Source organism: Symphalangus syndactylus, chromosome 13, assembly GCF_028878055.3.
Source record: "Symphalangus syndactylus isolate Jambi chromosome 13, NHGRI_mSymSyn1-v2.1_pri, whole genome shotgun sequence".
NCBI lineage: Eukaryota > Metazoa > Chordata > Mammalia > Primates > Hylobatidae > Symphalangus > Symphalangus syndactylus.
The window spans coordinates 88646982-88672309 of record NC_072435.2 but is presented as its reverse complement, the minus strand read 5'-3'; the positions used below and the strand labels follow the sequence as shown (position 1 = coordinate 88672309).

The 25328-nt window shown below is 44.8% G+C and overlaps 1 long non-coding RNA gene and 1 other non-coding gene across 2 annotated transcripts in view; one reads left to right on the top strand and one right to left on the bottom strand.

Moving 5' to 3' along the window:
* Positions 1-15046, top strand: part of LOC134732038 (uncharacterized) — a 40562-nt gene extending 25516 nt beyond the window's left edge. The window contains exon 3 of the long non-coding RNA XR_010114902.1: positions 14789-15046. This is a non-coding gene — a long non-coding RNA (uncharacterized lncRNA). The remainder of the gene's footprint in view (positions 1-14788) is intronic.
* On the bottom strand, positions 11465-11565 carry LOC129461372 (small nucleolar RNA U13). Its single transcript, XR_008650520.1, has one exon. It is a non-coding gene; the product is annotated as a small nucleolar RNA U13 (small nucleolar RNA).
* Positions 15047-25328: the final 10282 nt, after the last annotated feature.

The window sequence follows — 25328 nt, the reverse complement described above, 5'->3', positions numbered from 1 at the left end:
AATTCCCAGCAGTTTGGGAGGCTGAGGTGAGAGAATCACTTGAGCCCAGGGATTTGAGATTTTCAAGATTACAGAGGGATGATCACACCACTGTATTCCAGCCTAGGTGGCAGAGCAAGACCCATCTCAACCAAAAAAAAAAAAAAAAACAGTAAAAAGTAGTGTCTTCTTTCTTTTCCACACTATCCCCATCCCATCTAAATTGTTGACTATTGGCTATGAAGTAAAAAAAAAAAAAAGGTTGTAATTGAAATAAATAAATAAATAAATAAATGGTTGACTAGAAGCCAACTCTTTAAGAAAAGAAGAAATCAGTGGAATAATTTATCCCTATAAATTCCTTGGTTGACCAGAACTAGACATCGCCGATTTCAAAAAAAGAGATGAGCAAGCCGAGGCTGCTGGCACCTGCTGAGGGCTATGGAGTGAATTGGGAGCCTGGCCTGGAAAGGAAGATTTCTTTCTTTTTTTTTTTTCTTGCGTGTCATTCTTGTTGCCCAGGCTGGAATGCAATGGCGCGATCTTGGCTCACTGCAACCTCTGCCTCCTGGGTTCAAGGGATTCTCCTGCCTGGCCTCCCAAGTAGCTGGGATTATAGGCGCTCACCACTACGCCCAGGTAATTTTTTGTAATTTTAGTAGAGATGGGGTTTCACCATGTTGGCCAGGCTAGTCTCGAATTTCTGACCTCAGGTGATCCACCCACCTCAGCCTCCCAAAATGCTGAGATTACAGGTACGAGCCACCTCGCCCGGCCGGAAGATTTCTTGTAATTCAGGTGTCTTCCAAGATGCTTGTTAAAGATGGCTCGTATCATGTTGTCTTTTCTTGTTAGGTAGAAGCATTATATTTTCTTTTTAAAATTTTTTTAAAAAATCTTTATTTTGGCCGGGCGCGGTGGCTCAAGCCTGTAATCCCAGCACTTTGGGAGGCCGAGGCGGGCGGATCACGAGGTCAGGAGATCGAGACCATCCTGGCTAACACGGTGAAACCCCGTCTCTACTAAAAATACAAAAAATTTAGCCGGGTGTGTTGGCGGGCGCCTGTAGTCCCAGCTACTCGGGAGGCTGAGGCAGGAGAATGGCGTGAACCCGGGAGCCAGAGCTTGCAGTGAGCCGAGATCGCGCCACTGCACTCCAGCCTGGGCAACAGAGCGAGACTCCGTCTCAAAAAAAAAAAAAAAAAAAAAAAAAAAAAAAAAAAAAAAAAAAAAATATTTTATTTTATTTTTGAGACAGGATCTTGCTCTGTTGCCCAGGCTGGAGTGCAGTGGTGTGATGCAACTTCTACCTCCTGGGTTCAAGCGATTCTCCTGCCTCAGCCACCTGAGTAGCTGGGATTACAGGTGCCCGCCATCATGCCCAGCTAAGTTTTGTATTTTTGGTAGAGATGGGGTTTCACCATGTTGGCCAGGCTGGTCTCGAACTCCTGACCTAAAGTGATCTGTCCACCTCAGCCTCCCAAAGTGCTGGGATTACAGAAGTGAGCCACTGTGCCCAATCTATTTTCTTTTTGAGACAGGGTCTTGCTATGTTGCCCAGGTTGGTGTCTTTTTTTTTTTTTTTTTTTTTTTGAGTTGGAGTTTTGCTCTTTTGCCCAGGCAGGAGTGCAATGGCGTGATCTCAGCTCACTGTAACCTCCACCTCCCAGGTTCAAGTGATTCTCCTGTCTCAGCCTCCTAAGTAGCTGGGATTACAGGCACGCCCACCACATCTGGCTAATTTTGTATTTTTAGTAGAGACGGAGTTTCACCATGTTGGCCAGGCTGGTCTTGAACTCCTGACCTTAGGTGATCCACCAGCCTCAGCCTCCCAAGGTTCTGGGATTACAGGAGTGAGCCACTGCACCTGGCTGAAGCATTGTATTTTCTCCTTAACTTTTTTTTTTTTTTTTTTTAGAGATAGGGTCTCTCTATCTTGCCCAGGCTGGTCTCAAACTCCTGGCCACAAGCCATCCTCCTGCCTCAGCCTCCCAAAGTACCAGGATAACAGGTGTGAGCCACTACACCTGACCTCTCCTTAACTTTTAAAAATAGTAAAATATCAGCTGGGCACAGTGGTTCATGCCTGTAATCCCAGCACTTTGGGAGGCCAAGGTGGGCGGATCACCTGAGGTCAGGAGTTCGAGACCAGCCTGACTAACATGGAGAAACCCCTTCTCTACTAAAAATACAAAGTTAGCTGGTCGTGGTGGCATATGCCTGTAATCCCAGCTACTCAGGAGGCTGAGGCACGAGAATTGCTTGAACCTGGGAGGCGGAGGTTGCAGTGAGCCAAGATCACTCCATTGCATTCCAGCCTGGGCAAAAAGAGCGAAACTCCGTCTCAAAAAAAAAAAAAGAAAAAAAAGGAAAATATCAGCTGTGTATGGTGGCTTATGCCTGTAATCCCAGCACCACTTTGGGAGGCTGAGGTGGGCAGATCACCTGAGGTCAGGAGTTCCAGACCAGCCTGGCCAACATGGTAAAGCCCCCATCTCTATTGATAATTTTTAAATATATATATATATATATATAAAAGAAAAAATAAAAATGATAAAATAGGGCCTAGGATGGTAGTGTGGCACACTGATCAAGAGTAAAATTAGCGGGCCAGGTGTGGTGGCTCACAGCTGTAATTCCAGCACTTTGGGAAGCTGAGGCATGTGGATTACTTGAGGTCAGGAGTTCGAGACCACCCTGGCCAACATAGTGAAGCTCCAGTTCTACAAAAAAATACAAAAAATTAGCTGTGTGTGATGGTGTCCGCCTGTAGTTTCAGCTACTTGGGAGATGAGAACCCCTTGAGTCCGGAGGCGAAGGTTGCAGTGAGCCGAGATCATGCCACTACACTCCAGCCTGGGTGACAGAGCCAGATCCTGTCTCAAAACGAACAGACAAACAAACAAACAAAAGAGTAAGACTTCTGGAGTCAGCCAGTCTGGGTTTGTGTTCTGGTTCCACCTGTGTAAACTTTGAGCAGATTATTTAACTTGTATAAGTCTCGCCGGGCGCGGTGGCTCAAGCCTGTAATCCCAGCACTTTGGGAGGCCGAGGTGGGCGGATCACAAGGTCAGGAGATCGAGACCATCCTGGCTAACACGGTGAAACCCCGTCTCTACTAAAAATACAAAAAAAAAAATTAGCCGGGCGTGTTGGCGGGCGCCTGTAGTCCCAGCTACTTGGGAGGCTGAGGCAGGAGAATGGCGTGAACCCGGGAGGCGGAGCTTGCAGTGAGCCGAGATCGCGCCACTGCACTCCAGCCTGGGGGACAGAGAAAGACTCCGTCTCAAAAAAAAAAAAAAACTTGTATAAGTCTCAGTTTCCTTATCTTTGAAATGGACATTATAACAATATTCCCTTATCACTAAGAATGGCTGTGATGATGAAATGAGATAATGGCACAGGGCAAGGCACATAGTAAGCTCTCATTAAGTGGTAGTTTAATTTTATTACTATTATATACTTGTTAAATATATGCCTGATGGCTGGGCACTGTGGCTCTTGCCTGTAATCCCAGCATTTTCGGAGGCCAAGGCGGGTGGATCACCTGAGGTCAGGAGTTCAAGACCAGCCTGACCAACATGGTGAAACCCTGTCTTTACTAAAAATACAAACATTAGCCAGGCGTGGTGGCTGGTGCCTGTAATCCCAGCTATTCGGGAGGCTGAGGCAGAAGAATCTCTTGAACTTGAAAGGGGGAGGCAGCAGTTAGCCAAGATCGTGCCATTATACTCCAGTGTGGGCAAAAAGAGTGAAACTCTGTCTTTAAAAAAAGTATATACATATATGTATTTATATTTATATATATGCCTGACAACTAGGAAATTCCTTGGAAAACTTTGCAAGAAGCAATGCAATAGCAATATTAAATAAATAATGCAATAGGAATATTCATTCATTTACCCAAACTATTTGTTTTTAAACTAGAAATGATTGCAAATTGCTCAGTCAATAGTTTGGACAGTTCATGTGGTTTTCCTGAGCATTCTATCCCTTTTCAGGTCTCGATTCGAGTTAATTAGATTCTTTGCTCTTCCACAAATGAGTTGGCACGTGGGTGCTTGGGAATTTCATTTTCACTTCAACTGCTTTTAGGGACTCCTCTATCACAGTAAAAGTAGGAATGCCAAGTTTCTTGTCCAAAGAATAGGTTTTAACTCCACTTTTATTTTTTCCAGTGTCTTACAGAAAAATATTTCTTTTTTTGTCTGTTATTTGCAATGTGCAAAGCCAGTAACTGACCTTATGATCCTGTTCTTTCATTCACAGTTTACAAACACTACTGTCTATAGTCTATGATTAGTTTTTTAAAAATTAAAAACATTTGGCCGGGCGCGGTGGCTCACGCTTGTAATCCCAGCACTTTGGGAGGCCGAGGCGGGCGGATCACGAGGTCAGGAGATCGAGACCATGGTGAAACCCCGTCTCTACTAAAAATACAAAAAATTAGCCGGGCGTGGTGGCGGGCGCCTGTAGTCCCAGCTACTCGGAGAGGCTGAGGCAGGAGAATGGCGTAAACCCGGGAGGCGGAGCTTGCAGTGAGCCGAGATCGCGCCACTACACTCCAGCCTGGGTGACAGAGCAAGACTCCGTCTCAAAAAAAAAAAAAAAAAATTAAAAACATTTAACTACTAATTAGTAAAAACTATACATGTAAGCGTGTTGGAAAGTATGACTAAGTCGTCCTCAAATACAGTGAACAAAAAATATGCTTACTATTCCAAGGAGAACTGAGAAAAATATGTATAACATAAAAAATGTCTCTCATTACTATGTATAGTGGCACGGCCTCTAGTCCCTGCTACTTGGGGGGCTGACACTAGAGGATCGCTTGAGCCCTGGAGTTCGAGGCTGCAGTGAGCTAGGATTGTATCACTGCACTCCACCCTGGATGACAGAGTGAGACCCCATCTCTAAAAAAAAAAATTTAGGCCGGGCGCGGTGGCTCACGCTTGTAATCCCAGCACTTTGGGAGGCCGAGGCGGGCGGATCACGAGGTCAGGAGATCGAGACCATGGTGAAACCCCGTCTCTACTAAAAATACAAAAAATTAGCCGGGCGTGGTGGCGGGCGCCTGTAGTCCCAGCTACTCGGAGAGGCTGAGTCAGGAGAATGGCGTGAACCCAGGAGGCGGAGCTTGCAGTGAGCCGAGATTGCGCCACTGCACTCCAGCCTGGGTGACAGAGCAAGACTCCGTCTCAAAAAAAAAAAAAAAAAAAAAAAAAAAAAAAAAAAAAAATTTTAAGTTTCTCTCAAAGCTAAAGGTAATAATAGAAGTCATTTATTTTGACATTATCTTCTGCCTAAATTTTGTGTTATTAAAATATTATTTTTTCTATGAAATATTGGTTATTATAGAAAGTACTGGCTTTTAAAAACTGTTTTGATTTGGGAAAAGTTAAAAAAAAAAAAAAGCAAAGAAGACAAACCTATATTGATTTCCTAATTCTTCTTTTAAACACTGATTTTGGAAGTTTGAAAGCCTAAGAAACAGCTAGGTGAGGTGGCTCAAACCTGTAATCCCAGTACATTGGGAGGCCGAGAGGCAGGAGTATTGCTTGAGCCCAGGAATTTAAGACCAGCCTGGGCAACATAGCAAGAGCCTGTCTCAAAAAAAAAAAAAAAGAAACAAAGAAAAAAGAAAAAAAAAAAGTCTAAGAACCAGGGATAATTATAATAGTGAACATTTATGAAAGGTTTACTATGAGCCAGGCCTATGCTAAGAACTTTACAAACATCAATTCATTTAATTCTTACGGCACCTCTGTGAGGTGAGTGCCAATATTATACCCAATTTATAGGTAAGGTAATGAGGAACCCAAGGTTAAGTAACCCAAGGTTGCACAGCTGATAATGATAAACCCAGGATTCTGATCCTGCATCCAAATCCATTTCTTTTTCTTTTCTTTTCCTTTTTTTTCTTTTCTTTTTGAGAAAGGGTCTCACTCTTTGAGAAAGTGTTGCCCTGGGAATGCAGTGGTATAATCACCGCTCACTGCAGCCTCGACTTCATGGGCCAAAGCAATCCTCCCACCTCAGCCTCCTGAGTAGCTGGGACTGCAGGAGTGCACTACCATGCCTGGCTGATTTTTTATGTTCTGTAGAGTTTGTGTCTCTCTTTGTTGCTCAGGTTGGTCTTGAACTCCTGGGCAATCTTCCTGCCACAGCCACCCTATGTGCTGGGATCACAGGTGTGAGCCACTGCAACCAGCCACAGATTTGTTGTTGTTGTTGTTTTTTTTGTTTTTTTTTTCTTTTTTTTTTTGAGACGGAGTCTCGCTCTTTCACCCAGGCTGGAGTGCAGTGGCGCGATCTCGGCTCACTGCAGGCTCCGCCCCCCGGGGTTCACGCCATTCTCCTGCCTCAGCCTCCCGCGTAGCTGGGACTACAGGCGCCCGCCACCTCGCCCGGCTAATTTTTTTTGTATTTTTTTAGTAGAGACGGGGTTTCACCGTGTTAGCCAGGATGGTCTCGATCTCCTGACCTCGTGATCCGCCCGCCTCGGCCTCCCAAAGTGCTGGGATTACAGGCGTGAGCCACCGCACCCGGCCTGTTTTTTTTTTTTTTTTTGAGACGGAGTCTTGCTCTGTCGCCCAGGCTGGAGTGCAGTGGCGCGATTTCAGCTCACTGCAAACTCTGCCTCCCCGGTTCACGCGTTCTCCTTCCTCAGCCTCCCGAGTAGCTGGGAATACAGACGCCCACCACCATGCCCGGCTAATTTTTTTTGTATTTTTAGTAGAGATGGGGTTTCACCATGTTAGCCAGGATGGTCTTGATCTCCTGACCTCATGATCCGCCCGCCTCGGCCTCCCAAAGTGCTGGGATTACAGGCGTGAGCCACCGTGCCCGGCCAGATTTGTTTTAAGATGAGTAAATGCTCTACATTTGAATAGTAGTCCATCCATGTGGGTTGACAGATGCCTTTTTTGTTTGTTTTTAAAAATGAGGGCCAGCTACTTGGGAGGCTGTGGTGGGAGGACTGCTTGAGCCCAGGAGGTTGAGGCTGCAGTGAGCCATGATTGTACCACTGCATTCCAGTCTGGGTGACAGAGTGAGACCCTGTCTCAAAATAAAATAAAATGAAATGAGGATGCTCTGTAGATTGAGCCCGCTTTCAACACTACCTGTCTGGTTATGATATAATGAGCGGTCCCATTTGGACTTTCTGGCTGTCCAAATCTGTCAGTCTGTCTCCAATCTATTGCTTCTACTAAACACAAGCCAATTTCCTCTTGGAAAACTAGCTTGTAATCTTTAGAATTCCCTAGGGGGATTCTTCCACATTCTATTTTAATTTGTTTTTATGTTATCAATGACCATATAAAAGGCTTTAAGATTTAATCAACTAGTATTCTCCCTTGAAACTACTAGAAGAGGTAAGTGAATTACCATCTAGCATGGACAACACAATAGCTTTTTTTTTTTTTGCATGTTAACAACGCTGAAAATGTGATTGCATTATGGTCTACAGGAAAGGGCAGTTAACAGACAATCATGAGTCCCGCTTCAGCTGTTCACTAGCGGTGGGAGTAACTTATCTTGGCTCTCTGAAAGTTAGATTTCTTGTTTATAAAATAGAAATTATTACTTTGCTGGTTGTTATGAGGATTATATGAGATACATTCAGGCAATCAACACATGTTGATATAAAGGTAGTTTAGCTAATTTAGATAAGGGAGTCAGGGAAGGTTCCATCAATTTAATTTTCCATCTCTAGCCATCACCCCAAATACTGGAGGCAATTTCAGAGATTTCAGGTAATAAAGGGATAGGGAAAGAATTAGAATCTTAGACTCAGAAAATCTCTAACCTACATCTATTTAGAATTTTACAACTTACATTAAAGGTAATATACTCACCTTGTGCTGTGTAAATCTTGCAAAGTTCTCTAGCCAAATGCAATACATTTCTCTCTGACAAGACTAAAGACTATTCAAATAATGTGAATATAAAATATTATACAACTTTTTTCAACTTATGGTTCATTTATACAAAGACTCATTGCCATAGGAGAAGCATCTCAATTATTTTCCAGCTGGGCTCGGTGGCTCACGCCTGTAATCTCAGCACTTTGGGAGGCTGAGGCCGGCGGATCACGAGGTCAGGAGTCTGAGAGCAGCCTGGCCAATATGGTGAAACCCTGTCTCTACTAAAAATACAAAAAAAAAAAAAAAATAGGTAGGCTTGGTGGCACATGCCTGCAGTCCCAGCTACTTGGGAGGCTGAGGCAGGAGAATCGCTTGAACCCGAGAGGTGGAGGTTGCAGTGAGCCAAGATCATGCCACTGCACTCCAGCCTGGGTGACAGAGTGAGACTCCATCTCAAAAAAAAAAAAAAACATTTTTTTTCTAGTGGTTGCAATCATTTTATGGAATTCTGTTATTCTCTCTCTCTCCCTCGAAGTTTTTTATGACCCTCCATGTTGGATTTGGGTCCCTCTCCTGTAGGTTTCCATATCTGCAATTTCCAAAGACATCTGGGATGTATGGTTCTGTCATGTTTATGGGGCTCCCCCAACAGATTATTAATTTGCAGTGGGCAAGAACTCCTCATGTTCCTGACAACCCTTACTATCCTGCCCCCCGCACTCACAGCCGTGCCACTGCAATCTGCTCTGGGATCCTGAGACTAATCCCATCATGTCCTTCCTGTTCCTCCCTCTTTATGTCAGCCCAGTCTCCCAGGTCATCGCTCATCCTTTAGACTCTGATATCCACATGGCCTTGGATATCCCCTTTTCTGATCCCATGTCTTACCCTTCTCCAACTTCTTCTTTTTAAAAAAAACTTTTTTAATTTTTATTTTTTTGAGACAAAATCTTGCTCTGTCACCCAGGCTAGAGTGCAGTGGCGTGATCTCGGATCACTGCAACCTCCGCCTCTCACATTCAAATGATTCTCCTGCTTCAGTCTCCCGAGTAGCTGGGACTACAGGTGCGCACCACCACGCCCGTCTAATTTTTGCATTTTTAGTAGAGACGTGGTTTCACTATGTTGGCCAGGCTGGTCTCGAACTCCTGACCTCATTTGATCCGCCTTCCTCGGCCTCCCAAAGTGCTGGCCTTACAGGCGTCAGCCACCACACCGGCCCACTACCCAACTTCTGCAACTCTTCCACAGGGACCTCAGCTGTATTCTTTCAAAAACCTCACTTCCTCACTTCTCTGAATGCTCTGTTTGCCTGCTTGCTAGACCTGGTTCTCTTGAGCACACTGTTCCCCTTGCTGTTGATGGCCGTTTTCTCTCCCGCACTCCTCAGGCCACAGGCCTGCAAATGGGGTGAGGGTTCTCGTTCCTGCGTCCAGGCCATTTTCCCTCCCATTCCGTAGCTCCCACTACCACCTCTGACTGTCACATCATCAAACTTTACCCCACTGTGTTGCGGTCCTCTAACGCCTCCTCCTTCCCACACACGCCCTCATTCCTTCAAACTTCCTCTCACCCACGTGGCTTCTGTCATCCTTCTTGATGATTGTTTTATCCTTACACATGATTTTTCTTCAATACAGTATCAGTCTTAGTGTTCTTAGGCTTCCCCTCTTCAAATGGCCTTGCATCCTTCCATGCCACTCACACCCAAAGTCAATCCTTAGACTTCATCGTTACTAATAACTGCAACCTGTCCATCAGCTCAATTTCAAGTGCCAGCTATTATTGTTACCATTACTAATTTACAGAATTTGTTGAATGGGACCACTCACTGGTGGGATTAGCACAGGCAAATGAATTACATTCTTTCAGCCCCATTTGCTGTATTCAGGGGCTGTTGTGTGGGTTGGTTGAGATCAGATATTAGTGGCAGGAGACTGGGAAAGAGCTGCAAGAAGGGCTGAACAATGAAGAGATTAAGGGTGATGAAATTAAGCCAGGAGAAAAGAGGTAAAGCCTGGGGCAGAGAGGACTGTAGAACAATAATCCATGCTGGAGAAAAGGGATGGCAGATCTGCACACCAGAAGGTGGGGCCCTGGAGAAGGAACAGTAAATAGATTATGAACTGGAGACCTGCAGGGCAAGCAAGGGTGGAATAGGGAGATTAAAGGCAGCCCCAGGGATCCATGGAGAAGAAAATGGGCCAGGGCACAGAGTAGGGGCTTGTTGGGGACAAGCCCCCCAAAATCTGGCCATAAACTGGCCCCACACTGGCCATAAACAAAAATCTCTGCAGCACTGTGACACGTTCATGACGGCCATAACGCCAGCGCTGGAAGGTTGTGGGTTTACTGGAATGAGGGCAAGGAACACCTGGCCCGCCCAGGGTGGAAAACTGCTTAAAGGCGTTCTTTTTTTTTTTTTTTTTTTTGAGACAGAGTCTCGCTGTCGCCCAGGCTGGAGTGCAGTGGCGCGATCTCGGCTCACTGCAGGCTCCACCCCCCGGGGGTTCACGCCATTCTCCTGCCTCAGGCTCCCGAGTAGCTGGGACTACAGGTGCCCGCCACCTAGCCCGGCTAATTTTTTTGTATTTTTAGTAGAGACGGGGTTTCACTGTGTTAGCCAGGATGGTCTCGATCTCCTGACCTTGTGATCCACCTGCCTCGGCCTCCCAAAGTGCTGGGATTACAGGCGTGAGCCACCGCGCCAGGCCAGCTTAAAGGCATTCTTAAGCCACAGACAATAGCACAAGCGATCTGTGCCTTAAGGACATGCCCCTGCTGCAGTTAACTAGCCCAACCTATTCCTTTAATTAGGCCCATCCCTTTTTTTCCCATAAGGGATACTTATAGTTAATCCCGTTTCCCATAAGGGATACTTTTAGTTAATCAAATATCTATAGAAACAATGCTAATGACTGGTTTGCTGTTAATAAATATGTGGGTAAATCTGTTCAGGGCTCTCAGCTCTGAAGGCTGTGAGGGCCCTGATTTCCCGCTTTACACCTCTATATTTCTGTGTGTGTCTTTAATTCCTCTAGTGCTGCTGGGTTAGGGTCTCCCCGACCAAGCTGGTCTCGGCAGGGGCTGAACAAGTATTTGTTAAAAAAAATAAATATGTGACTCCAGGCTTAGGGTTTTGTTATTGTTTACGCAATGTATTTTGGATCAAGATGTGCAAGGGTGTCACATTTTAGGGGGGTATGGGGATGGGGAAGGGTGAGGCATGTTTCCTTCTTTTGTGTTAATTAGAATGGCTGGAGGTCTGGGCAGATGTACTGGAAGAGGGCTTCAGCCTTCTCAGGCTCTAAGCAGCTTTGTATCAGCAACGTGTGAATTGGATTTCAGCACCCCCATCTTTGTACCTAGGTTGGCAGGGATGGGTACGGCTAATGATGCGGTAGGCCTCTAAAGTTAGTTCTTGAAACCCTCCCTCAATAGTCTTTATATTGCTTGAATCTGGATTCCTGCCTACCTGGAAGCCAAAAAAAACTTTAGTTTTTCTGCTGTGACCTCCCTTTTGCTGTAACAGTTGAGGCCAAGATCTAGTTTAAAATGAACAGATGTGTGAACAGAGGTGTGACTCAGGGATTTCTCTCTCACTCTTTTTTTTTTCATGCCAGGCAGGTAATGTACCAACGTTGTAACAAGATTTGTGGTGGTACGTTTCAAACATGCGTGTGAACACAATCATCATGCTCATGAACTACGAAAGGATTTTTTTTTTTTTTATTTTTTAGTAGAGATGACTGGGCGTTAGTCATCAGAAGGCCTATCTTTATTTCATTTAATTTTTTGAGGCAAAGTTATGTTCTGTTGCCCAGGCTGGAGTGCAGTGGCATGATCTCGGCTCACTGCAACCTCTGCCTCCCGGGTTCAAGCAGTTCTCTCGCCTCAGCCTCCTGAGTAGCTGGGATCACAGGCATGTGCCACCATGCCTGGCTAATTTTTATATTTATATATTGTTTAGTAGAGAGGGGGTTTCACCATGTTGGCCAGGCTGGTTTTGAACTCCTGACCTCAAGTGATCTGCCTCCCTTGGCCTCCCAAAGCATTGGGATTACAGGAGTGAGCCACTGCACCCAGCCAGAAGATGTATCTTTATAATTTGCCCTTACCACCTTCCCCTCTTGAGAAAGTCTCATCATGGACCCTATCTGGCCCACTGAGCTATAGTCATTTGACCCCAGAGGAGAGCTAAAAGCACGTTTTTCCTCAAGGCTCTGGTAGTTACCAGGAGTTAACAATTTCCTTAGTTGTCTCTTGTTTGGTTCTTATATCCAGAGGTGTGCCCAAGGATTCTTCAGAACTGTTATTTTGAGCCCTATTTTTATTGATTTAAATGCAGAACTATACAGCCTGATTATTTTCCAGTTATTCAATTTGACAATTTTGAAATATTTCATAAATAATTTGTCTGTTTGTAAATTTAGGTTGATATTATGCAACTTTCAACATACTTTTAAAATCCATTCTATGATATCAGTTAGCTTTGTTTTGGCTTTGAAACTTGCCCAAGGTCATAGAGTTAGTAAGTGGCAAGGCTAAGATTTAAAAGCCTGGAAGGGACTGGGCTTGGTGGCTCACACCTGTAACCCCAGGAATTTGGGAGGACAAGGTGGGCAGATCACTTGAGGTCAGGAGATTGAGACCAGCCTGGCCAACATGGTGAAACCCCATCTCTACTAAAAGATACAAATATAAAAGTTAGCTGGGTGTGGTGGCGGGCACCTGTAGTTCCAGCTACTCAGGAGGCTGAGGCTGGAGAATCACTTGAACCCAGGAGGCAGAGGTTGCAGGGAGCTGAGATCATGTCATTGCACTCCAGCCTGGGTGACACAGCGAGACTCCATCACAAGGAAAAAAAAAAAACCTTTTAGGGTTTGGACATGAATTGTGACTCTTGTTCAAAAGCTGGGTACATTTCTTAGCCTCTGTTAAAAAAACAAAAAAGATCTAATTTTTGAGCACCTGCCAGATTCCAGGCACTATTCTAAGAACTTTTCTCATCTGTAAATTGGGAAAATAATCTTGAAGATGACGTGGGCATTCATGTAACATCCTTAGGGCAGAAGCTGAAATATTATAGGCATTCAATAATGTTAGACCTTGTGATTGTCATTAGTCATCTTATCTGCCAAGAAATATGACTGGCCACAAAAATGCAGCGTTACCCTCGCCATTGCCATTTAAAATGTTACTCTTCTGAAGAATATTTGTAAACATGTCACCAATACTCTCTTCTCTTAAATAATTTAAAAATAAACTTTTAATTTCATTTAAATTTATTTAAAACTTTTAATTTTAGAATAATTTTAGATTTACAGAAAAGTTGCAGGAGAGTACAGAGAGTTCCCCTGTGTCCCTTACCCACATCTCAACATGACAATGGTACATTTGTCACCACCAAGAAGTCAACATTGGTACATTACTATTAACTAAACCCCAGACTTTATTCAGATTTCACTAATATCCTTTTTCTGTTCCAGGATTCAATCCCCATTGAATTTGGCACATGCTCCATTCCACATTTGGCAGTCACTGTTCTGTTAGCTTTCTAACCACCTCTGCTCATAGACAGGCCCCAGGAACTACTAGTTATGCTCTCATTTTGGCATTTGCAGCCTGCTGCCCTTCACTTTTTTTTTTTTTTTTTTTGAGACAGAGTTGCCCAGGCTGGAGTGCAGTGGCGTGATCTTGACTCACTGCAACCTCCGCCTCCCGGGTCCAAGCGATTCTTCTGCCTCAGCCGCCTGAGTAGCTGGGATTACAGGTGCCCACCACCATGTCCGGCTAATTTTTGTATTTTTAGTAGAGACGGGGTTTTGTCATGTTGACCAGGCTGGTCTTGAACTCCTGACCTCAGGTGATCTACCCACCTCGGCCTCCCACAGTGCTGGGATTACAGGTGTGAGCCACCATGCCTGGCCTGCCCTTCACTTTTTCTGGCCAATCATTTTCTTACTCTCTGATGGATGAATAGAATTGATCCCTAACAGTGGTACTTACTAGCGGTGAGACCTAACTTAAGTCCTTTAGAAATCCTCAGTTTTCTCACCCATAATATAAAATGCGGGAAACAATAGTTTCTACATGGCTTGGTACATAATGACTCCATCTTAAAACATGTTCATTGTTGCTTTTGTTATATCATTATGGTTTCCTCTTCAGATCATAAACCAGCCTAGCTGCTTATTTTTTCCCAATTTTTTTTTTTTTAATTTTTTTGTTGAGAAGGTGTTTTGCTCTTGTTACCCAGGCTGGAGAGCAATGGAGCGATCTTGGCTCACTGCAACCTCTGCCTCCCCGGTTCAACGGATTTTCCTGCCTCAGCCTCCCGAGTAGCTGGGATTACAGGCGCCTGCCACCACACCCAGCTAATTTTTGTAGTTTTAGTAGAGATGGGGTATCACCATGTTGGCCAGGCTGGAATGCAGTGGTATGATCTTGGCTCACTGCAGCCTCAACCTCCTGGGCTCAAATGATCCTTCTACCTCAGCCTCCTGAGTAGCTAGGACTACAGGTGCACACCACAACGCCAAGCTAATTTTTTGTATTTTTTTTTGTAGAGATAGGGTTTTGCCATATTGCCCAGGCTGGTCTCAAACTCCTGGGCTCAAGCAATCCTCCTTCCTCAGCTTCTCAAAGTGGTGAGATTACCAGCCTCAGCCGCTGCACCCGGCTAGTGTCCCTACTTTTTTAATCCTCTCATGTTATCTCAGATGTTACTCAGTTTGCTGGATGGAATTTGCTGACTCAGAGATTGCTGCTTAATTACCACAGTAGTTTAAATGCTCCTTTTAAAAACATTTTGCTACTTTCCTTCTTTTATAGAAAATTTTGGGAAGTACACGGTACAAAGGGAGAATCTGAAATGCCAAATTCTAAAGTTTTTTTCTTAGTCCTCCCCCAGCCTTTATTTTGGTGTTTCTTATTCCTAGAACTGCCACCATACTGCCTGCAAAGAGGGGAAGGCCCGTGCATCTGCCACAAGCAGGAGAGGGCAGAGCTGACAGCTGTGATCTGGAACATGCGATTTGGAGGATTCAAATCATTTTCAGTGGGCTGTGTTTGGGTCACGTGACCTAATCAGGAAATTTCATGCAATCTGACATTTCCCCGTCAGAGTTGCTTAGGAACCTAAGGAAGGCTCTGGCTGTGAATTGCAGGATGGTAATAAATTAGTCGGTCCCCAGCCTAGCCATCTGGCTTAAGTAAATTAAGAGTATAACCCATATGGGATTTGTCTAAAATAGCGATTCTCATTTTATCCCCTCCTCTCATTTTTTTTTTCCTCTTCATCTGGGCTCTCTAAATGGGTTTAACTTTGCATAGAATAACCGAGCTGACTTTACTCTCTGCATTTTTGTATCTCTCACTCCTTCTCTCCCAATTCAGGCAGCAAAACTCAGTCTCCTGTAACCCACTAACGAGGCCCTCTTTAACAGTTGATCTTAAACATCTTATTCTGAGAATTGCCTGCTTTGAGGTGAATGTGTTTTGACTGAGTGCCAGCCTCCACCTTCTTTGTCCGTTCTTATTTATCACCTTCCTTTAGTGTCTCCCCATCTCAGGGCCAAATTGACTCTCGGACTAGTTTCACCCATTCTCTTTTTTTTCGTTTGTTTGTTTTTTTTGAGACAGAGTTTTGCTCTGTTGCCCAGGCTAGAGTGCAGTGGCGCGATCTTGGCTCACTGCAACCTCCGCCTCCCGGGTTCAAGCGATTCTCCTGCCTCAGCCTCCTAAGTAGCTGGGATTACAGGAACGTGCCACCACGCCCAGCTAATTTTTGTATTTTTAGTAGAGATGGGTTTTCACCATGTTGGCCAGGCTTGTCTCAAACTCCTGGCCTCCATTGATCTGCTTGCCTCGGCCTTCCAAAATGCTGGGATTACAGGTGTGATTCACTTTGGCTTAATCTAAATAAATCATTTTTATCATGCCATTCTCCTGCTCACAAATCTGCCCTGTTTATGAGATGAGCCAAATGTTTCTATCTCAAATTCCTCCATCAAGTTCTGACCTGCATTTAACTCTCACCTACTTCCTATAGCTTGACCCTCATTTGAGACAGTCTGAGCTCTTCTCTTCCTCTGGAAACCTAACGTGGCCTGCCCCACTTATTTTAGTGTTTAAAGATTACACTCCGAGGCCAGGCGCAGTGGCTCACACCTGTAATCCCAGCACTTTGGGAGGCCAAGGTGGGCGGATCCCTTGAGCCCAGGAGTTCAAGACCAGCCTGGGCAACATAGTGAGACTTCATCTCTACTAAAAATAAACAATTAGCCAGGTGTAGTGACGCGTCCCTGTGGTTCCATCTATTTGGGAGGCTGAAGTGGGAGGATCACTTGAGCTTGAAAGATTGAAGCTGCAGTGAGCCGAGATTGTGCCACTGCATTCCAGCCTGGGCAACAGAACAAGACCCTGTGTCAAAAAAAAAAAAAAAAAAAGATTACACTCTGATCTTTGTTTAGCTGTTTGGTATTTCTAATTGTAAGCTGCTGGAAAGCAGCCATACTCTCATGCTTAGCACATTCCTGGGCACCTGTAGATGTTCACTACATACACAGTGAATGAATGAATGAACGGTTCTGTCATGCTTATGCTTCCAGTGGGTGAGACAAATAGTTAGCAAGACAAATGAGTAAAATATATAGTAGATGAGGTGGTGATAACTGCTATGAAAAGAATTAAGCATAGGAGGAAAGGGCATTGCAAACGGAAAAAGGATGGTCAGGAAAGGCTTCCAGGGGAGTAACATTTGGGTGAAGATGTTATATGGTGAATCTGAATTCTGAAAGGCAGAGTTTTAGTTATTGAAAAACAAACAAGCTGGGCACAGTGGCTCGCGCCTGTAATCCCAGCACTTTGGGAGGCCAAGGCAGGCAGACCACAAGGTCAGGAGTTTGAGACCAGCCTGGTCAATATGGTGAAACCCCGTCTCTACTAAAAATACAAAAATTAGCCAGGTGTGGTGGCGGACGCCTGTAGTCCCAGCTACTAAGGAGGCTGAGGCAGGAGAATGGCGTGAACCCGGGAGGCGGAGGTTGCAGTGAGCCGAGATCGCGCCACTGCACTCCAGCCTGGGCAACAGAGCGAGACTCTATCTCAAAAAACAAACAAACAAGCAAACAAGACTTTGCAGTGCATAGCCCTGTAACATGCACATATTGGATGAATGTACTTGCGGTGGCATATGTCACATTGTTACCAAAGACACACAATTCAAATGACGTTATTTTTGGTACAAGTTATGTTTCAAGGAAGGACAAAGCCACCCACTTAAATTCCATCTCACACTGCACACAATATGAAAAAATTAATAAAAAAAGAACTAGCTCGTGACACAGAATTTCTTTGGAATAGATATGGCTAGAGAAAGTAGAAAGATACTAAAGACATGCTGAAGTGAGAATTAAATGGAATGCAAGGCCGGGCACAGTGGCTTATGCCTATAATCCTAACACTTTGGGAGGCTGAGGCAGGTGGATCACCTGAGGTCAGGAGTTCAAGACTAGCCTGGCCAACATGATGAAACCTCATTTCTACTAAAAATACAAAAATTAGTTGGGCGTGGTGGTGAGTGCCTGTAATCCTAGCTACTCGGGAGGCTGAGGCAGGACAATCGGTTGAACCCGGGAGGCAGAGGTGGCAGTGAGCTGAGATCACGCCATTGTACTCCAGCCTGGGCAACAGAGCAAGACTTCATCTCAAAAAGAAAAATAAATTGATTGATAAATGAATAAATAAATAAATGGAATGTAACACCAAAAGTTAGATCTCTCCTTTGAGCCTTTGTGGAGGAACAGGGCAGCTGAGCTGGAGCTTAATCCAGCTCAGGTCATTCCAGGGATGACCTAAAGATGCTGGAGAAGGAGGGTTATCCCTGGTCTGAGGTGATAAGGGAGCTACAGTCTATATAAGAGGATCACCCCACAGATGGAGAATCTGTGCCTATGGGCTGCCAGGGAGCTTGCACAGGCTTGCTTGGGTTTTCATGTGAAGTATCACTTCAATTCAGGACGTTTGTGAACATTGAATGACACCAAGGACCTTAAATAGTTTATTCTTTTTCACCTATTGATTTCATGGCTAAGAATTTAGCCTAAGGGTTGGCCGGGCGCGGTGGCTCATACCTGTAATCCCAGCACTTTGGGAGGCAGAGGCGGGCGGATCACCTGAGGTCAGGAGTTCGAGATCAGCCTGGGCAACACGGTGAAATCCCATCTCTACTAAAAATACAAAATTAGCCGGGCATGGCAGCATATGCCTGTAATCCCAGCTACTCGGGAGGCTGAGACAGGAGAATCACTTGAACCTAGGAGGCGGAGGTTGCTGTGAGCCGAGATCGTGCCATTGCACTCCAGCCTGGGCAACAAGAGTAAATCTCCATCTCACCAAAAAAAAAAAAAAAAAAGAATTTAGCCTAAGGGAATCTTCAGAGATACAAATGTAGGGTTATGTACTGGATGTTCGTTTAGGTCAGCATTATTCTGTAGCACTTATGCTTTCATAAAAAATGCTTTAAAAATCTATGTAATACATAGAAAAATACACATAATGTGTTGAGTAAGATTTTTAAAAATGAATTTCCTACTGTACGTAAGTTTGACTGTGTAAAAATAAAATTTTCTTCATTCATTTATTCTTTGAACTTTATTGAGCACACAGATGTTTCAGACACTGCAGAGGGTGCTGAGTATATGAATTTATGTGTGTGTATGTGTGTGTGTGTGTGCTTATAGAAGAAAAGACAAGAAGGAAATACTCCAGAATATTCACAATGGTTCTCGCTACATGATTGATTTACTGTCATTAAATTTTACTCTTTTATTTTATTTTATTTTATTTTATTTTATTTCTTTTTGAGATGAAGTCTCGCTCTGTAGCCCAGGCTGGAGTACAGTGGTGTGATCCCAGCTCACTACAACCTACAACCCCTGGGTTCAAGCGATTCTCCTACTTTAGCTTCCCGAGTAACTGCGCTTAGGATAGGCATGTGCCAGCACACCTAGCTAATTTTTGTATTTTTAGTAGAGACAGGGTTTTGCCATGTTGGCCAGGCTGGTCTTGAACTCCTGACCTCAGATGATCTGCCTGCCTTGGCCTCCCAAAGTTCTGGGATTACAGGTGTGAGCCACCTCGCCTGGCCTTTTACTCTTTATAGTTCCTCTAATTTCTATATTTTCTGCAGGGTGTATATATTTCTTTTACATTAACAAAATGAACATTACTGATAAGAGCACAATTAAATTTGGGGATTCCCAAGAAAATTAAATTCATTAAAGCGCTCTTCCCTGGGTGGGCGCGGTGGCTCACACCTGTAATCCTAACACTTTGGGATGCCGAGGCGGGTGGATCACTTGAGTTCAGGAGTTCAAAACCAGCCTGGCCAACATGATGAAACCCCGTGTCTATTAAAAATATAAAAAATTAGCAGGGCCTGGTGGTGCGTGCCTGTAATCCCAGCTACTCGGGAGGCTGAGGCAGGAGAATCGCTTGAACCCGGGAGGTGGAGGTTGCAGTAAGCCAAGATCGCACCAGTGCACTCCAGCCTGGGCGATAGAGTGAGACCCCATCTCAAAAAAAAAAAAAAGTACAAAATTGAGGTGTCTGCAGAAGTTGTTTCCTTTTAAGGGCTGTGAGGGAGAATCTCTTCCTTGCTTCCATCCTGGCTTCTGGTATCTTTGGCTTGTAGGTGGCATCCTCCCTCCCTGTGTCCTGACATCATCTTCCCTCTTGTCTATCTCTTTGAGACAGGGTCTTACTCTGTCACCCAGGCTGGAGTGCAATGGCGTGATCTTGGCTCACTGCAACCTCTGCTTCCCAGGCTCAAGCTGTCCTCTTACCTCAGCCTCCCGTGTAGCTAGGATTACAGGCACGTGCCACCGTGCCTGGCTAATTTGTGTATTTTTAGTAGAGATGGCATTTCATCATGTTGGCCAGGCTGGTCTCAAACTCTTGACCTCAAGTGATCCATCAACCTCGGCCTCCCAAGATGCTGGGATTATAGGCGTGAGCCAGGACCTATACCTGGCCAGGACCCATTTTAACATGATCACTTGCAAGGACCTATTTCCAAATAAAGTCATAGTAACAGGATTTCAATATCTTTTGGGGAGAAACTAACCCATAATAGAGAGAGAAAGGACAAAGAGAGACAGAAAGAGAGAGAGAGAGTTGAAAGTAGAGGGGTGGGGGATAGCCTGGAGAATTTCTAGAATAACTAGAGCAGAGCAGAGCAGAGCAGAGCATAGCATAGCATAGCATAGCATAGCATAGCATAGCACAAGGGTTTTTTATAGGGCCTCAGCAACCTCAGCCAGTGTCGAAGGAGGGCAGGGGAGCTGCTCAGTTTGGACACAGGCCAATAATGAAACAAAGGCAATCCCTTTGAAGTAGCTGGAACTTAAGAAACATAATATATAGCCACCATACTACTTTACTTCTGAAAAACTGGGATGTCACATTTGGGGCAAATCATCAGATGTAATTTGGTGACTTGGGAAGTATATTGGCTCACAATGGGTCACATGACACCTCTCTAGTACTGGCTGTGTGTGACCTTTCTTAACCTCTCTGGGGCTCAGTTTCCTCATCTATAAAATGGGGCCAGTGATTTTGAACTCACAGAATGTTTGCAAAGATTACAGAAAATTAGATATGAAAGCATCTGCTCTCAGAGGATACTTAACTAAAGTTAGTTCCCCATTTTACCATTCTGAAAATAGGCTCTCTAGAGAGGGCTTCTGTTTCAGAAAAGAGTTTCTTGTTTTCACTGTAATGTTAAAGTAAAATTTCCTTTTAGAAAGATATGATGATGGATATCTAAATGCCTTACAGTTGGTTAGACTCTCCTACCTTATTCAGGATGTGACGTTAGAGAAAATGGCAAGATGGAAACGTAGCTATGGCCATCCCATATCACTCTAATTAGTAGGGTAGCGGGCCAGGAGGATGGAATTACAGGGACCTTCCTGGAGAGAGAGAAAGGACAAAGAGAGACAGATCTGGACCATTTTCAGATAGAGCCTTTGAATAATCCAACGTACAGTAGAAAATCTGCCAGATCCATAGATCAGGAACCAGTAAATTAGTAAACTGAAAAAAACTCTGGAAGTGTTTATAATCACAAATAATGATATGACAGGCCAGGCACAGTGGCTCATGCCTATAATTCCAGCACTTTGGGAGGCCAGGCTGGAGGATTGCTTCAGTCCAGAAGTTCGAGACCAGCCTGAACAACATGGTGAAACCCCCATCTCTACACAGACACACACACACACACATACAGACACACACACACAAAATCAGCTGGGCATGGTGGTGCATGCCTGTAGTCCCAGCTACTCGGGAGGCTGTGGTGGGAGGATCACTTGGGCCCAGGATGTGGAGGTTGCAGTGAGCTGATATTGTGCCACTGTACTCCAGCCTGGGTGACAGAGTGAGACAAAAAAAAAAAAAAAAGATTTGATATACCTATAAGCCTTAAATATTTTTATACAGTTCACAGCATATACTATAGGTTCATTTGTCTATTTTTGGTTTAGGCCTCAAGGCTTTTCCTTTCAAGATGGAGCTGCTGATTCAGGTTTGACTCTGTCTTTTTTTGCACAAACTATTTTCATAAAATATTATCCACATTTCCCAATTTTTAAAAATTTATTTATTTATTTATTTATTTATTTATTTATTTATTTATTTTGAGACTGATTCTCACTTTATCATCTACGCTGGAGCTCACTGGAACCTCTGCCTCTCAGGTTCTCACGACTCTCCCACTTCAGCCTCCCAAGTAGCTGGGATTAAAGGTGCCCACCACCACGCCCAGCTAATTTTTGTATTTTTAGTAGAGATGGGTTTTTGCCATGTTAGCCAGGCCGGTCTCGAACTCCTGACCTCAAGTGATCTGCCCACCTTGGCCTCCCAAAGTGCTGGGATTACAGGCATGAGCCACCGTGCCCGGCTTACATTTTCTGGTTTTGAGGGCAGAATCTTAGTAGGCTTTTCTGCCCCAAAGTTTTAGAGTTGACTAGCTTGCATCTGTATGACAATATTTTTAATGATTTATTCTATCAACTTTCCCCAAAACATTCAACTTAATTTTTACAAAAATAACTCTTGTTTTGCATTCTTATTTCATCAGTTATGTAATATTTAATTAAATTGTAAAATGATAACAATGGACATCAATGGGAGTGGGCACAATCTCCACTGTAACTGGAAAGCATTCAGTTCAGCAGGTAGGAACAGAAGCACTCAGACATGCAAATGAAGACCCTTCCTGCTGCATCCCTTCAGTGGGTGTCTAGTGACAGGTCAGTGTGTTTTAGAGAGGAAACAGAGACCTATATTAATTGAGTGAATTGGTTAAGTGAAGAAGGGTTAAAGTGTTCTTTTTTTTTTTTGAGACGGAGTCTCGCTCTGTCACCCAGGCTGGAGTGCAGTGGCGCGATCTCGGCTCACTGCAAGCTCCGCCTCTCGGGTTCAAGCGATTCTCCTGCCTCAGCCTCCCCAGCAGCTGGGACTACAGGCACCCACCACCACACCTGGCTAATTTTTTTGTATTTTTATTAGAGACGGGGTTTCACCATGTTAACCAGGATGGTCTCGATCTCCTGACCTCGTGATCCTCCCACTTCAGCCTCCCAAAGTGCTGGGATTACGGGCGTGAGCCACCGTACCCGGCGGGTTAAAGTGTTTTCATTGCATGATCCGATAATAGAAACCATAATAGTTCAACTGTTGACAGATTTCTGTCTATCTTCGGGTTAGGTTTTTTTTTGTTTGTTTGTTTGTTTGTTCTGAGACAGAGTTTCGCTCCTGTTGCCCAGGCTGGCGTGCAATAGCGCCATCTCAGCTCACCGCAATCTCTGCCTCGCGGGTTCAAGCGATTCTCCTGCCTCAGCCTCCGGAGTAGCTGGGATTACAGGCATGCGCCACCATGCCAGGCTAATTTTGTATTTTTAGTAGAGATGGGGTTTCTCCCTGTTGGTCACGCTAGTCTCAAACTCCTGACCTCAGGTGATCTGCCCACCTCTGCCTCCCAAAGTGCTGGGATTACAGGCATGAGCCACCATGCCCAGCCAGTTAGGTTTTGTTCTAAGTAAGGAGCAAACCTAATGGGTCTCCAATAACAGGTTAGAAATATCAGAATAGACTGGGCTTGGTGGCTCATGCCTGTAATCCTAGCGTTTGGGGAGTCAGAGGCAGGAGGATTAAGCCCATCAGTTCAAGACCAGCCTGGGCTACACAGTGAGATCCCGTCTCTACCAAAACAATTAATTTGCTGGGTGTGGTAGTGCACATCTGTAGTCCCAGCTACTCAGGAGGCTGAGATGAGAGGATCATCTGAGCCCAGGAGATTGAGGCTGAAATGAGTCATGATCGTGCCACTGCACTCCAGCCTGGCCGCAGAGCAAGACCCTGTCTCAAAAACAAAAACAGAATAGTCTTATTTTACTCTTTAGGGATCTATCATTATAAGTATGACTGGGTATCATTTTTATATCTAAGCCTCTTTCATTTTATTCATAATTCACTTGTTTATTCAATGATCTAACAAATATTTATGGAGCGCCTGCTTGTGCTGCATGTTGGGATACAACGGTAAATAAGGTATGGCCCTCGGTCTTGGGGAACTTACACTCTAGTGGGGCAACCAGGTTAATAAGTGGGCAGTTACGAAGCAGCTGGTTAGCACAAGGAACAAGCCAAGAGAGCAGCATCTGAGCCTCCTTTTCCTGTCTTGGAAGCCAGAAGGGAGGTGTGGATTCAGTGATTAATGAGCATTTGAGTAGCATCTACAGAGAACTGTGCTTCGTTCTAGACTCTGAGGTTCCAAGGATTAATAATTCACAGCCCTGTACTAATGAAATCCATACAGGTAATTATAGTGCCGTATAGTAAGTGTGGTTTTGGGATAGGTGCAGTGTCTTCGGGGAGCATCCAGGAGGGATGGGGGGAAAGGGAACCTTCCTGCAGGAGGTGAAGCTCCTCTAGGCTGCAAGTGCCCTGAGGGAGGGACCTTGCTGTCCTGTGCTGCTGTCCCCCAGTTCCCAGGACACTGCCTTGCACACATGTGTACTCAATCAGCATTCAAACTTGACTGAATGAACTGCAGGATGATTAGGAGTTAATCAGGGGTTGAGAGGCTCTACTCTGGGCCAGGCCTTGTACTATTATACGTGCTTGGAATACAAAAATGAGTTAAGACATGGCCTTTGCCCTGAAAAGGGGATTACAGGAGATTATAATAAAGCCTAATTTTTGGCTAAATCCAGATAGCATATAATGTTATCAGGCAATGTACATTAATGCACTCACAAACCTGGGCACACTTATTCAATAAGTGGTGCTCCACACTGGGCCATTTACTGCCTATGTCAAACATTTGTTAAACCTACTTTCCTGAGTTTATGCTATGGAATTTGGAGGTTAAAGAAGTAGACAACTGAGCATCACAAGTTCCAATCCTGGTATAAAAAGCATCATTCAAATGGTCTTTTTCTTTTCTTGAAACAGGGTCTTGCTCTGTTGCCCAGGCTGGAGTGCTGTGGTGCAATGACAGGTTCAGCCTGTGATCCCATCTTGATCTCACTATGTTGCCCAGGCTGGTCTTCAAACTCATCTCAGCCTCTCGAGTAGCTGGGACTACAGGCATGCGCCACTATGCCCAGCTAATTTGTTTTTATTTTTTGTTGAGGTGGAGTCTCCCTACATTGCCTAGGCTGGTCTCCAACTCCTAGACTCAAGTGATCCTTTTGCCTTGGCCTCCCAAAGTGCTGGGAGAACAGGCATGAGGCACTGTGCCCAGCCCAGATGGTCTTAAACTGTGGTTGTGTCATGATACTCAACCCTAGAATGTGGATAACACAGCTGGTTGCCGGCCGTTAGGTGTAGTTAGCAGCTTTTTCTGAGGATCCCCCAAATGCATTTTCTTTTTCTTTTTCTTTTTTTTTTTTTTTGAGATACAGTCTCGCCCCGTCGCCAGACTGGAGTGCAATGGCGCAATCTCGGCTCACTGCAACCTCCGCCTCCTGGGTTCAAGCGATTCTCCTGCCTCAGCCTCCTGAGTATCTGGGATTACAGGCACGTGCCTCTATGCCCAGCTAATTTTTGTATTTTTAGTAGAGACAGGGTTTCACCATGTTGGCCAGGCTGGTCTCGAACTCCTGACCTCATGATCCACCCACCTTGGCCACCCAAAGTGCTGGGATTACAGGCATGAGCCATCGCGCCCGGCCCGGATCCCCCAAATGCATTTTCAAATATCCACTACCCCTTTAGATATTCCCCGGCACATTCCTAGCCTCCAGCCATCATGGAAGTGGGGAGTGGCACTTCTCACAGCAACATCAAATATGATGAGATCTGGGAGTTGCTGGCTGATGGTTTGCTCCAGGTGACCAGAAATTTTAAGATGGTCTTTAGCAACAAATGAGTTTGAATGAGGTCCCTCAGTTTATTACAGTTGCTCTT